Genomic DNA, 12,327 nt, shown 5'->3' on the forward strand with positions numbered 1-12,327 from the left:
AGGTGGTCACAAAGCACCCAGCTGATCTCCTCGTGTGATGCAGTTGCTTCCCACTAGCTATCTATTTTACATTTGGTAGTGTATATATGTCAATGCTACTCTCTCATTTCGTCCCAGCTTACCCTTCCCCCTCCCTGTGTCCTCAAGTCCATTCTCTACGTCTGTGTCTTTATTCCTGTCCTGCCCCTAGGTTCATCAGAACCACTTTTTTTTTTTTTTTTTTTTAGATTCCATATATATGTGTTAGCATACGGTATTTGTTTTTCTCTTTCTGACTTACTTCACTCTGTATGACAGACTCTAGGTCCATCCACCTCACTACAAATAACTCAATTTCGTTTCTTTTTATGGCTGAGTAATATTCCATTGTATATATGTGCCACATCTTCTTTATCCATTCATCTGTTGATGGACACTTAGGTTGCTTCCATGTCCTGGCTATTGTAAATAGGGCTGCAATGAACACTAAAATATTTTTAAACATTACATATTTATGGTAAAAAGTTCAGTGTAGAAGAGTATAAGTGAAAAATACAAGTTCTTTTTCCTCCTCTCCACTTAAAAAGAAAGAAACTGGTTCCATTGCTTATCCTGTTACATTTTGTTTTAAATTCAAATTTGATTGGGTTCAGCAACTTAGCGTGATTCACTCTCCAGTTTCTTTGTGGCAGCTGTTTGCCGTGAATGAATATCTTGCTTGGGCTGGGGTCTCCTATGTGGCTTCTCCAGGCAGCCTGTGACTGCAAGGCACCTGGGAGAACAGTCAGATCTTTTTATTCTTGGGCAGGAGATGGCGTGCTCTGAGGACAGGCAGCTGCCTCCCTGCGGGAGGAGAGGGAGCAGGTGGGGCAAGAGGGCCGCATGCCACCAAATCCCTTGCAAAGTTTCATCCTTCCTCAGCAGAGGCTGCCAAACGGGCTGAATACCACAGGGAGATTTTTTCCACTGTGAACAACTGTCCCAGGATAGCAAGCTGGGATCACATTTCAGGAATCTCGTGTTGCCCTTGAGAAGCCGTGTGGATGGCTGTCAAGTATGTATAGGGGATAAGAAAGCTCCAAAGAGAGGTGATGAGTCACGAGGCACTGGGGTGAAAGGGGTGCCTTCTGGCGGGGTGGGAGTGGAGGGTGGCCAGATACCTCCAGCGTTCCCTTCAACTTTTCATGGAAGTGAATGATCAAACGAATAACTCACACTTCAAGGATTTATCAATATTTTTTGTGTTTAATCTTTTCCTTTCCTTTGAATTTTTTTTCATTTTAATTCAGTTTCCAATCCAATTTGAAATATAGTACTGTGAGATCGATTTATCTTCAATAATTTATTAAAGTTCATTGAACACATAATCATGTTGTTGTACTTATTTTCTTTCCTAATGTCATTTGACTCTGAAACATATCATTAGTACCTTCATTCCCAGCACCAACCACCTGGGATTTTTAAAAAATCACACAAGTTATGTATGAATACATCTTACTAAAATGTTCAAATAACACCCATCCTTCACATTTGAAGGCACTTTACAGTTTACAAAGTGTATTCACAGTTATTCTCTCATCTGTTCTTCACTAGCAGGTGTTCTCAGCTAATGGTCCATATCTGCATACCTTTTGAAAGACTCTGGGAGAACAGCCCTGGCCAGTAGACTTTTCTAGAGCAAGTGTGGGCAAGAGAGATGGAGGAAGAGGGAGAAGGTAGCTGCCTGGAGGTGGGAGGTCAGAAGGCAAATCTGGTCTAGTTCCTAATTTAGTTCAATGACCTTAAATCACTGCCCAGGAGGCTCTGAGTGGCTCCTGACCTTTGTCCCACCCTTTGTTACACTCACCCCCTCAAATCAGGTGACTTCTAGATCCCATACCTGTGGAGGGAGGGTACCCTGATTTGGTGACCAAGGGTATGGACAGGGGTTCAAGGAAGCAGCCACCTAGAGTTAAATAACTAAATACAAACCACAGACCCTGGGGAATGGTGTGAATATCCCATGCCCGCAGGTCTCCCTCCCTCCCTCCCCTCTCCCCACCCTCACCCTTCCCTCCGTGCAGCCCATCATAATTAGGGCCAAATAACCAGGTGAGATGCTCCTCTCCATTTCCCCCTATCCCCTTGAGTGCTATTTTATGTGCCTTTGAGTTACTGAAGTCAGTACTTGGAACTCATTTTATCCATATTTCATCTGCATAAATGTGTTGACGTGCCCTTAAACTTGGGGGGTCTCCCCGGCTCAGAATTCCATGAGAAGAGTCCTATTTGCAGGAAACAATGATGTCATTTCCTGCTTCCCAGAATGTCTCTAAGCTTCTTCCACTGGTCCTACATGCCAGAACTTTTAAGATTAAATCTCTCTGCTCCTAGCCCACCTCATAAATTCTTTGGCGAATAGAGGAGACGTTAGCAGTCAAACGGGTAAACAGGATGGACCAGGTAGCTAGTTCTTCTGGAAATGGTTGAACTCTACCAAACTACAGAAAAATCAATTTCTGAAATCCCATCTGGCATTTGTGGAATATGTTGTTTCTCTCGGGTAACATATTGGGGGCTTTTTGCATCCAACCGTCTAAATCAGGTGTGACCAAAAAACACTCTCCTGGGTGTCACCTCTACTCTCAACACTTCACTACAACACTCCTTCACTTTTTTAAAATTAAAAAAAAATTATTGGGACTTCCCTGGTGGCTCAGTGGTAAAGAATTCGCCTGACAATGTAGGGAACGTGGGTTCGAGCCCTGGTCAAGGAAGATCCCACATGCCGTGGAGCAACTAAGCCCCTGCGCTACAACTACTGAGCCTGCATGCCTAGAGCCCATGCTCCGCAACAAGAGAAGCCACTGCAATGAGAAGCTCGTGCACCGCAAGGAAGAGTAGCCCCTGCTCACCGCAACTAGAGAAAACCCGCACGCAGCAATGAATAAATACAGCCATAAATAAATAACACAGCCATAAATAAATAAATAAATTATTTATTTATTTATTTATTTTTGTTGAAGTATAGTTAACTTACAATGTTGTGTTAGTTTCAGAAAAGTGATTCAGTTATACAGACATATATATCTCTATTCTTTTCCATTATAGGTTATTACAAAATATTGAATATAGTTCCTTGTGCTATACAGTAAATCCTTGTTGTTTATCTATTTTATCATAGTAGTTGTATTCCTTAATCCCAAACTCCTAATTTATCCCTCCCCACCTTTCCCCTTTGGTAACCATAGGTTTGTCTTCTATGTCTGTGAGTCTATTTCTGTTTTGTAAACAAGTGCATTTGTGTCATTTTTTTTAGATTCCACATATAAGTGATATCATATGATATTTGTACACTTTTGACATCAGATGTATGGGTTTTCCACACATTAAGCAATTCATGCTGAGTGCCCTACTATTTTACTCAATTCTGATGCTTATCTACCTAGAGGTAGTGTCAGATCCCTCAGGTTTAGGGCTCAGTCCCAGAAGACTGTCCCCACGTCAGATGCCAATGTCAAGGACAGGTTACCTGTGTTTCTGAACCAACTGCCTATAAATTGGAGGTTGCCATGAACTTCTCCACAGGATTGATTAATTTCTGTGAGCTAGAGCAGCTCACAGAATTCAGGAAAGCATTTTACTTAATAGATGACTGGTTTATTATAAAAGGATATAACTCAGGAACAGCCAGATGGAAGAGATACATAAAGCAAGATAGTAAGTGGGAAGAGGCACGGGGCTTCCACGCCCTCTCTGGGCACATCACTCTCCCCACATCTCCGTGTGTCCACCAACCTGGAAGCTCTCTGAACCCAGTTCTTTGGGGTTTTATAGAGACTTCATCACGTTACATGGGCACGATTGATTAGATCATTGGCCATTGGTGATTGAACTCAATCTCTAGCCCCTCTCCTCTCCCTAAAGGTTCCAAGGCCGGGGCTGAAAGTTCCAACCCCCTAATCGCAGGGTTAGTCCCCTGGCAACCATCCCCCATCTTTACTTTTCAGAAGTCATCTTATTAACATAAACACAGGGTAGTTGAAAGAGGTTTGTGATGACTATCAAAAGTCACCTTTACTCCTCTTATCACTTAGGAAATTCCAAGGGTCTTAGGAGCTCTGTGCCAGATATACATTTCTTATTACAAATATATATTTCTTATTACAAATCACAGAATCACAGCAGAATTTTCCAAAGAATGTTCAGAAACCCTAGTTCCAATGAAAATGATGGCTCTGTGATGAAGTAAGTATTTGGGAAATACTTCAATGAACCTAAATAAGATTCATTTCGGCAGGACATTTCAGAGGCATTAATAAGCCAATAAATATCCTTTGTGAGTCTTTAAAGAAGGGTATAGCTCATAGCCTTTTCCACCCTATTTGACCACAGAACTTGTTTTCTCATGACTTGTCTTTCTAAATTATTGAGTTGCACAGAATATACTTTTTAAGGCTCCTTCAAATGAAAGAAGTTGCTCTAATGTCACACTGTGAAGTTGATTGATGGGAAGATATTCTGGGCCAGATTGGGTGCTAAGGTGCCTGAAATTTTACATTTTGGATGGCTGTCTTTTCCGAATTAGTTTTTTTTTTTTTTTTGGCTTAAATAACAGAAATTTATTTCTCACGGTCCGAATTAATATTTATTTGCTCACAGCAGTCTGTTTCTGTATTCATCTTCAAGGGTTCAATATTGCCCCCTAGTGGGTCCAGTCAGATCTTAAATTTTCTGCGCAATTGTCCTAAACTTGGGAAATGACCTTGGTAGTTTTTACCAAAAAAAAAAAAAAATCTTTTAAAGTCACAAAAAAGATACTACTTTTATCATACCTGATACCACTTGAAAAAATTTATGACACAATAATATGTGTTTGTTTTAGAAGGCGAAAATAAAGGTAAGCAAAATGAAGGGTTAAAAATAACCCATAATCGTACCTCAATTGTTAATCATTACCATTCTAACATGTATATCCTGTCAGTCTTTTTTATATACAGGCACATAAAAATTCAGACTTCCCCTGCTCCTAAACTAAAAAAGTATTTTTTTCCAGCCTTTATCTTGCGTGCCCATTTTATTTGAACTTCAACTATTAAGAACCTGCTCCTTGAGTATTTTTGGTCCTTTTGAAGGAGCCAGGAGGAGAGAGAGGGTGAAACATTAAAGGGGTAATTCAGGGGCTAAGTAACCCACTATGTTTCATGGGTAATTGCACCAGTGTCTTCCAAGAGGGACATATACACTTTAATGGCACCAAATGACAACCCTTCCTGGCTGTGTTAGTTTCCTATGGCTGCTGTAACATGGTACCGCAAACCTAGTGGCTTAAACAATGTGGATTTGTTATCTTACAGTCTGAGGGTCAGAAGTCAAAATCAGTCTCAAAAGGCTAAGGTCAAAATGTTGACAGGGCTGGTTCCTTCTGGAGGTTCTGTGGGAAAAATCTGTTTCCTTGCCTTTTTTTTTCAGCTTCTAAAGGTCCCCTACATTCCTTGGCTCATGGCCCCTTTCTCCTATCACATCAAACTTTGGCTTCTATCATCACATCTCCTACTACTGACTCTGATCCTCCTGCTTTCGTCCTATAAGGACCTTTGTGATTATGTTGGGGCCACATGGATAATACAGGATAATCTCGCCATCTCAGGACCTGTCACTTAATCACACCTGCAAAGTCCCTTTTACCATGTAAGGTCACATATTCACAGGTTCTGGGGATTCGGATGTGAATAACTTTGGGAGGGCCATTATTCAGTCCACCATACATACTGGCTTCTCCTCCTCCTTCTCCTTCTTCTTCTTTTTTTGTTTTGTTTTGTTTTAAGAATTTTAGGTGAGAATTAGGTGTTCATTTTCTGGAAATCATGGTCTCTAAACGCCATGGATTAATCTGATAAATATGAGAGTTTGTCAGATCTTGCCAGAAAGTCAAATAAAGCCCACTTGGATCACCTGCCTTGGCTGAAAGCTGCACTTCTGGGATTGACATAAATGGCTTTGGCCATTTACTGCATGGGGGTACAATCAGGCATTTCTGGCAGGGTTCAGAGCTGGCTCCCAGAAGCTGTTGTGCCCCATCCTTTCCTCTGAGTGTTCCCTCCACATCTCTGGCTTGGCTGTGTGCCCCCTTTGAAGTTCTGCAGCAGTTGTTGTCTATAAATAAGGCATGCCCAGCGCCATCAAAGTTCTGAGATGAAGGGCACAGCTCACTTACAAGACTGTTGAAAGTGCAGGACAGTGTTAGGCAGAGATCCTGCTTTCATACTTCTTCCCCCACCTCTCCTCAATTCTCCCACTTCCGACTTCATGTAAAAAATACATGAAGGCCCCAGAGAGAATAATCAAAGCTCCGTCACACTTGGCAGACTCTTTCTTGCTTCCTTTAGACAAGAAGGAAGAAGAAAGAAACGAGCATTTGGATAAGAGCCCAGGAGCCCATATCAGTTCAGACTTTCCCCAGCAGCAGAGCCTCCTGGAGTCTTCTGGTGGTAACACAAAGGATGACTACATTATTTGACTCTAAGATGCTAGGTTATCTCATCTCATCCTCACGACTTCCCCCTGGAGTGGGAGTATAAGAATTTCCATCTCACAGAAGAGGAGCTTTCCCCAATATTTCAATTCTAGGCACACATAGAAAATGGTAATATTTGAACTCGTGGGGGCAGAGGGAGAGGCTTCTTTCTAAGTGCCTCTCACTTCTCCCTGCCAGCCCTGAGCATCCCTTATGGCATTGGTGCCTATTTAGTCCATACAGCAGAATGCGTATACTAGTTACAGCCGAGAAAGCACGTTTGGGTCTGTGATCCAGGCATTTGGTTTCTAGGCCTGACTCCACATTAGTTAGCTGTGACTTTAGAAGAGCTGCTTGATACTTCCAAGTATCATGAAAAATGGGTACAATAGCCCCTATGATTGTAAGCCTTACCGGAGCCTTCCTCCTGGCATGGTGGCCCCAGGTAGTCGGAATTCTCAGGGATTGGCTCAGAGTTCCAAGAGTTAATGTTCCAACCCACATGGCAAAATTGCATTGTTTTTTCTGACTTAGCCTCAGGAGTCAGGCAGCATCATCTCCGATGATTTCTGTTGGTTTTAAGTGAGTCACAAATCCTCCTCGGTTCAACAGGAGGGCGACATATACCTCCTTCCAATGAGATAATTGACAAAGAACTTGTTACCATTTGTAAAAACACTGCCACACTATCTATCTTCACAAATAAGCATCTGAATGGTTTTCCTTAGATAGAGTAATAGCTTTAAGTCTTACTGAGCAATTTGATCCATTACTGGTTGTTTTCATTGTTTAACTCTGAAGGCAATCTTACTTCTAGACTTTTGGAGTTCCCCTCATTTTCACCACCCATGTTGTCCCTCATATCAGGTATTGGACTCTCTGCTATTTTATCAGCTGTGCAACATTTGCCAGAGAAGGGGAAAACATTTCTTCCATTTTAAAAACAATTTTTCTCTAAGATATAGAATTTGACAGTATCATAACATTCTGCTTCTAAAGCAAGCATTCTACTGGGCTGCAGAAATGTATGACTTCTATGTCACTCATAATTTTAAAACTAGGAGTGAGATACACTTGGGCATCTCAGTTGGGCTCCTGAATCAGAGAGCAGCATGGTATCAAACTAGAAAAAAATTAATTGCTTTTGTGTTGTTGCTCCCTGCTGATATGATTTATTTTAAATCCTGCTGAACCCAGGAGAAGACACTGTACTGTATGTAATTCAGAAACTGACATATGCTGTTTTGCCCACATTTCTCACAAATGCTCCAAATTCAAAGAAAAAGACGTTTCTGTGGTCTGGAAAACATTGGATATTGCAACACCTATTTTATCTGACATGGCAGGAATTGAGTTACTCGACATATAAGTGAATTTTATAAGGAACTGAATGAAATCTATCCTCTTTGAGTGCCAAAGCATTTTAGAAAATGTTGACTATGTCTGGACTAGGAGCTGTCTAAAGTGTAGGGTGATGAGCCATCCTGTTTTCCCCGGGACTTTCCCTGTTTTACACTGAAAGACGCATGACCTCGGAAAGCTCCTAGTCATAGGCAAACTGAGACAGTTGGTCATCCTACAAGTTAGATATGAACTCGATTTCACCGCTTTCCGATTACCCTATGTCATTGGTATGAACCTAGCTATGTTGAGCGTTGTGAGCCAATGATGCCCTCAGGATGATTGAGCATGTGGCCCCATAGGCTGCCAGATTATATGATGCTGGAGTAGCCAGTAAGCTCTGCTCATCCAAATGAGGAACCTACCCGCAGTTCAATGTTACTCCCAAGTTCATGGACTTCATTAAGTTATTTCACCTGTGTCACCCAGGGCACCCTTGATGGTTTTCAGAACTCTCATCAGGATGATGCAGGGCACCACAGTTTGGATTCCAGATAAGTGGGGGTCATTGTTATCAAAATAAGTTAATAAGCAAAACTGACTCCGGTCAGAGGCAATAATGATAGATTACTTTTAAGTAATTTTACTCTAGAGGGAAAGAAAATTTGTCTAAAGAAACTATGAAGCAAATATTTTACCCATAGCTTTGACCCTCTAGTGGAACAGATTCATTTCTTCTCCAAATCTGAGTCCATATACCCATTATCCTTTGGATCCAAAGTTAATCAGGGGTATGATATTGAACCAGAGAGAATATAATTCCTTTAGCTTTGTTTCTTTATGAAAAAGGGAGGCTAGCAAGACTTGAGGAAAAGGAAGGAGGAGGAATTGGGTCAATCCTAGACAGGTGAAAGGGGAATTCACCTGTCTCACCTCACCGGGGAGGATTCTGACCACACAGAAAATGTGAGGGCTGTGGCTGGGGCATACCTCCAGGGCTAGTCACACAAATGGTGTATCAGGAGAGTGAGAACACAGCTTACTCCAGAGTCCCACCTACCCAGTGAAGTTCTTACTTAGATGGAAGGACCATGTTACTGTCCTGTTCCAGGTTCACTTTCTATCAGAAATATGCCTGTACAACATGGATAAGTGCGTGTCACCCTCAGGAATGTATCCACAGTGGCCTTCCCTGCTTGTGGGCGGTGTATCCTGACGACAGGTACGTGTACTTAAGGGTCTGCAACATAAAGCCTTAAAGAGAAACACACACACAAGAGAAAACTGTCAAACATTGAACGTTGTTATTTATATTTTAAAAAATGAAAAAGAGGGGCTTCCCTGGTGGCGCAGCGGTTGGGAATCCGCCTGCCAATGCAGGGGACACGGGTTCGAGCCCTGGTCTGGGAGGATCCCACATGCCGCGGAGCAACTGAACCCGTGCACCACGACTACTGGAGCCTGCGCGCCTAGAGCCCGTGCTCCGCAACGGGAGAGGCCACCGTAATGAGAAGCCCGCGCACGGCAACGAGGTGTAGCCCTGGCTCACCGCAACTAGAGAAAGCCCGTGAGCAGCAAGGAAGACCCAACGCAGCCAAAAACAAAAAACAAAACAAAACAAAACAAAAACAATAAATCAATAAATTAAAAAATAAATAAATAAAATAAAATAAATAAAAATAAAATAAAATACAGATTCTGATAAAAAAATGAAAAAGATCATTTTTTGTGTGCTAACCACTTACTTGATTCTGTTTTGTGGTGGACGTAGACAATTACGTTTGAGTTTTGTATTTTGTGAGAACCGTAATGAAACAAAGAATTCCAAAGACAAAAAAAAAAAAAAAATGCCTGTAAGTTGAAGAGGGTATGATAAAACAATTTTGATAAAGAGAAAGCAAAAAAAGAAAAAAATGCGTTGAGCATTTTTGGTTTCCGTTTAAAACCTACTTTTGACTTTGGTGGCCCTCATCCATTCCAGAATGTTTTTCCTCCAATGGATTCCCAGGCATTCCTTTCCATTTAATTGTGTACCTACTCTATGTAAGGCACTGTGCAAAATGTTTTGAGGGTACAGAGGGAATATCTCATTTTTTTCTTTAACAAAGGCAGCATCTAGTCTGGGAATGACACGTATAACCCAAAAGTTGCCAGGCATCACCACACTCATGAGGTCACATTTACAGTGGCACCCACATTATGATGACTTGTAACTCTGTATTTGCCCATGTGGGAACTTAGTTATCTCTCAGGGCCTATATATCAGTTAGAGTCTGAAGAAATGTGGCCTTAGTGCAAATGTGGAGATGAATCTGAAAGGACAGCAGCTAGGCCTTTGGTCATTATGCTTCCTCTAATTGGAGATCGGTGAGATGCATTTTCATACCACCCCTCCCCAGTTCCCAAAGCTTCGAGTCCCCAGCAATTCAGAGTGGTGTTGAAATCCAAGGGAAAGGGGTCAGAAAATGACCTGCTCCCTTGACCTCCTTGAGTTTGCTTTATAGGCATTTTTTTTGTCTTGAGAATTTCACAAGGTCTTGTAAAAATAGCTTCCTATGGAAGAGTGTCAATGTCTGGGGGTGAGCATGGCTACCTGCCTTGGGGTGGTAGGGGAACCATGCTCTGGTTGCCTTCAGAGACCCAAGCTCAAGATTTTCTTCAGAATTTCTATTCGACAGGGACTTTGGAGTATGATTAGATGGAAGAGTTGGTGGAGGGGACTTGTCTGGAGGTTGTGTTTGCACGACAAACTTAGATATGTGTGTATATTTGAGGGTCTTGAGGTGGATGGAGCTCACAGAGAGGAGTATTTAAGGCTCCCCCAACTTCCATGTGGCAAAGCCACTGCCTGTGGAGTTCTGCAGCTTCTCCTTTCAGGCCTTGGAGCATGAAATGGCTCATTCAACTTCATTTCTTTAACCGTAGAGCTTGATTGCCCACCAGGAAGTTCCTAGAGCACAGAAACCAAAGTCCTACATATCATTAGGTTTCTTTTAGTCAAGAGTAAAGAGACACATCTACCCATAAGAAAATTAGGGTGTTTTAGTCTTGATAGCTAGGCTGCCAAAAAGAATTATAAATATCCATTATGGGCTCTTTACTCAAGGATAGATGGGGTTAATCTCTGGAATCTCTTGTTAAAGTAGCAAGAAATAAAACACGAGTTAAGTCTTAATCACGAGACTTGACTACAATATAGTAAATGAATCTGATCATGATGTCTCCCCTGTCAGACAGCAAGCACTTTGAGGGCAGAAACTGTGTTATAGTCTTTAAAAAAAATAATTTTGGATCATCTAAGTGGTTCATGAATATAATTTTCTTTACAAAAATAAAAATTACCAATAAATTTGAAATCTCCTTTATCTCCCCAGAATCTGGTCTGTCACCTCTTCCTTATTTCCCACGTGCGAAGCACACAAGTGTGGCTCAGATGATGCCTGTGGACCTGCATTGGAAGATCTAGAATGGAATCTGAGGTTCAGTAGGCAGGAGGGTAGCCTGATGACTGACCCCCTAGCTGCCTAACCTGGCCAGGCATCCTCTCTCTAAACTACTGGCAGCAGTGCTAGGAAAATCATTCTGCTTGTCGCCCGTTGCCAAGCTGAGATGAACATCAGATTTGGTATAAACTCCCATACTTTCTAGAGGATAGTTCCAGCACTCTTATGAGGGTTGTGCTCTATTTCCATGGATTAAATCTGGTCTTGCTGGGGATGCTTCCCAGGTCCTTTGAGGCAGAGACTCAGGGTTATCAAATTATGCTGGAAAGGCTTCTGTCTCAAAGGAAAGAAGATGAGAATTTCTTCTGGTCAGGAAACACTGGGCATGGACTGACTCGATCAGGAAACTGGTGATGTGAGTTGGAGTGTATGGTGGGACGGAGACAAGGAAGTCAGATGTGGACCAGGTAAGGAGGTGGTGCTGACCTCCTAGGTCAGCTGCTTGTCTGATTCCTCATCAAGAGAGTCAAGCCAGTGACTGAGACCCATGGTCTGGGTCCTCATAGACGGTGATGGGGACAAGTCAAGGACTTCCTCTTGGCCAAAAAAGCAAGGTCAGGAGGGAGGGAGGAAAGTAAAAAACAGGGAGGGCTAGTTGGCCCTTTCTTAGCAAGACTTTGAGTCAATCATCCTCTCTCTGCTTCTTTAGACTCACCCCCGATAGTGAGAATGCCAGCCCGTGGCAGGCACTTACAAGCCATCAATTTCTCTTGATGAAAAGTCAGAGACTGCTCATGAATGGGGACCAGCCCTCTGGTGGCCCTTTCTCCTGGGCCTGTGTTCGGTCACTGACTTACTGGCAAATTCTTTCAATTATTGAATGTCTGTTTGTGTCATTGGGTGGACTTTCACTTAAAATTCTTGTCTAGGCCACATGCAGTAAGTGGAGAAAAATGTAGGACACGCTTTCTTTGGTCATTAAAAAAAGACCCTGGGGAAAAAGCCTAAATAGCTTGTGTTAATCATTAAACTTGCCCCATGGTCAGCTCTGAACTTTCACTTTGGCGT

Source organism: Eubalaena glacialis, chromosome 7 (genome assembly GCF_028564815.1).
Source record: "Eubalaena glacialis isolate mEubGla1 chromosome 7, mEubGla1.1.hap2.+ XY, whole genome shotgun sequence".
Classification (NCBI taxonomy): Eukaryota; Metazoa; Chordata; class Mammalia; order Artiodactyla; family Balaenidae; genus Eubalaena; species Eubalaena glacialis.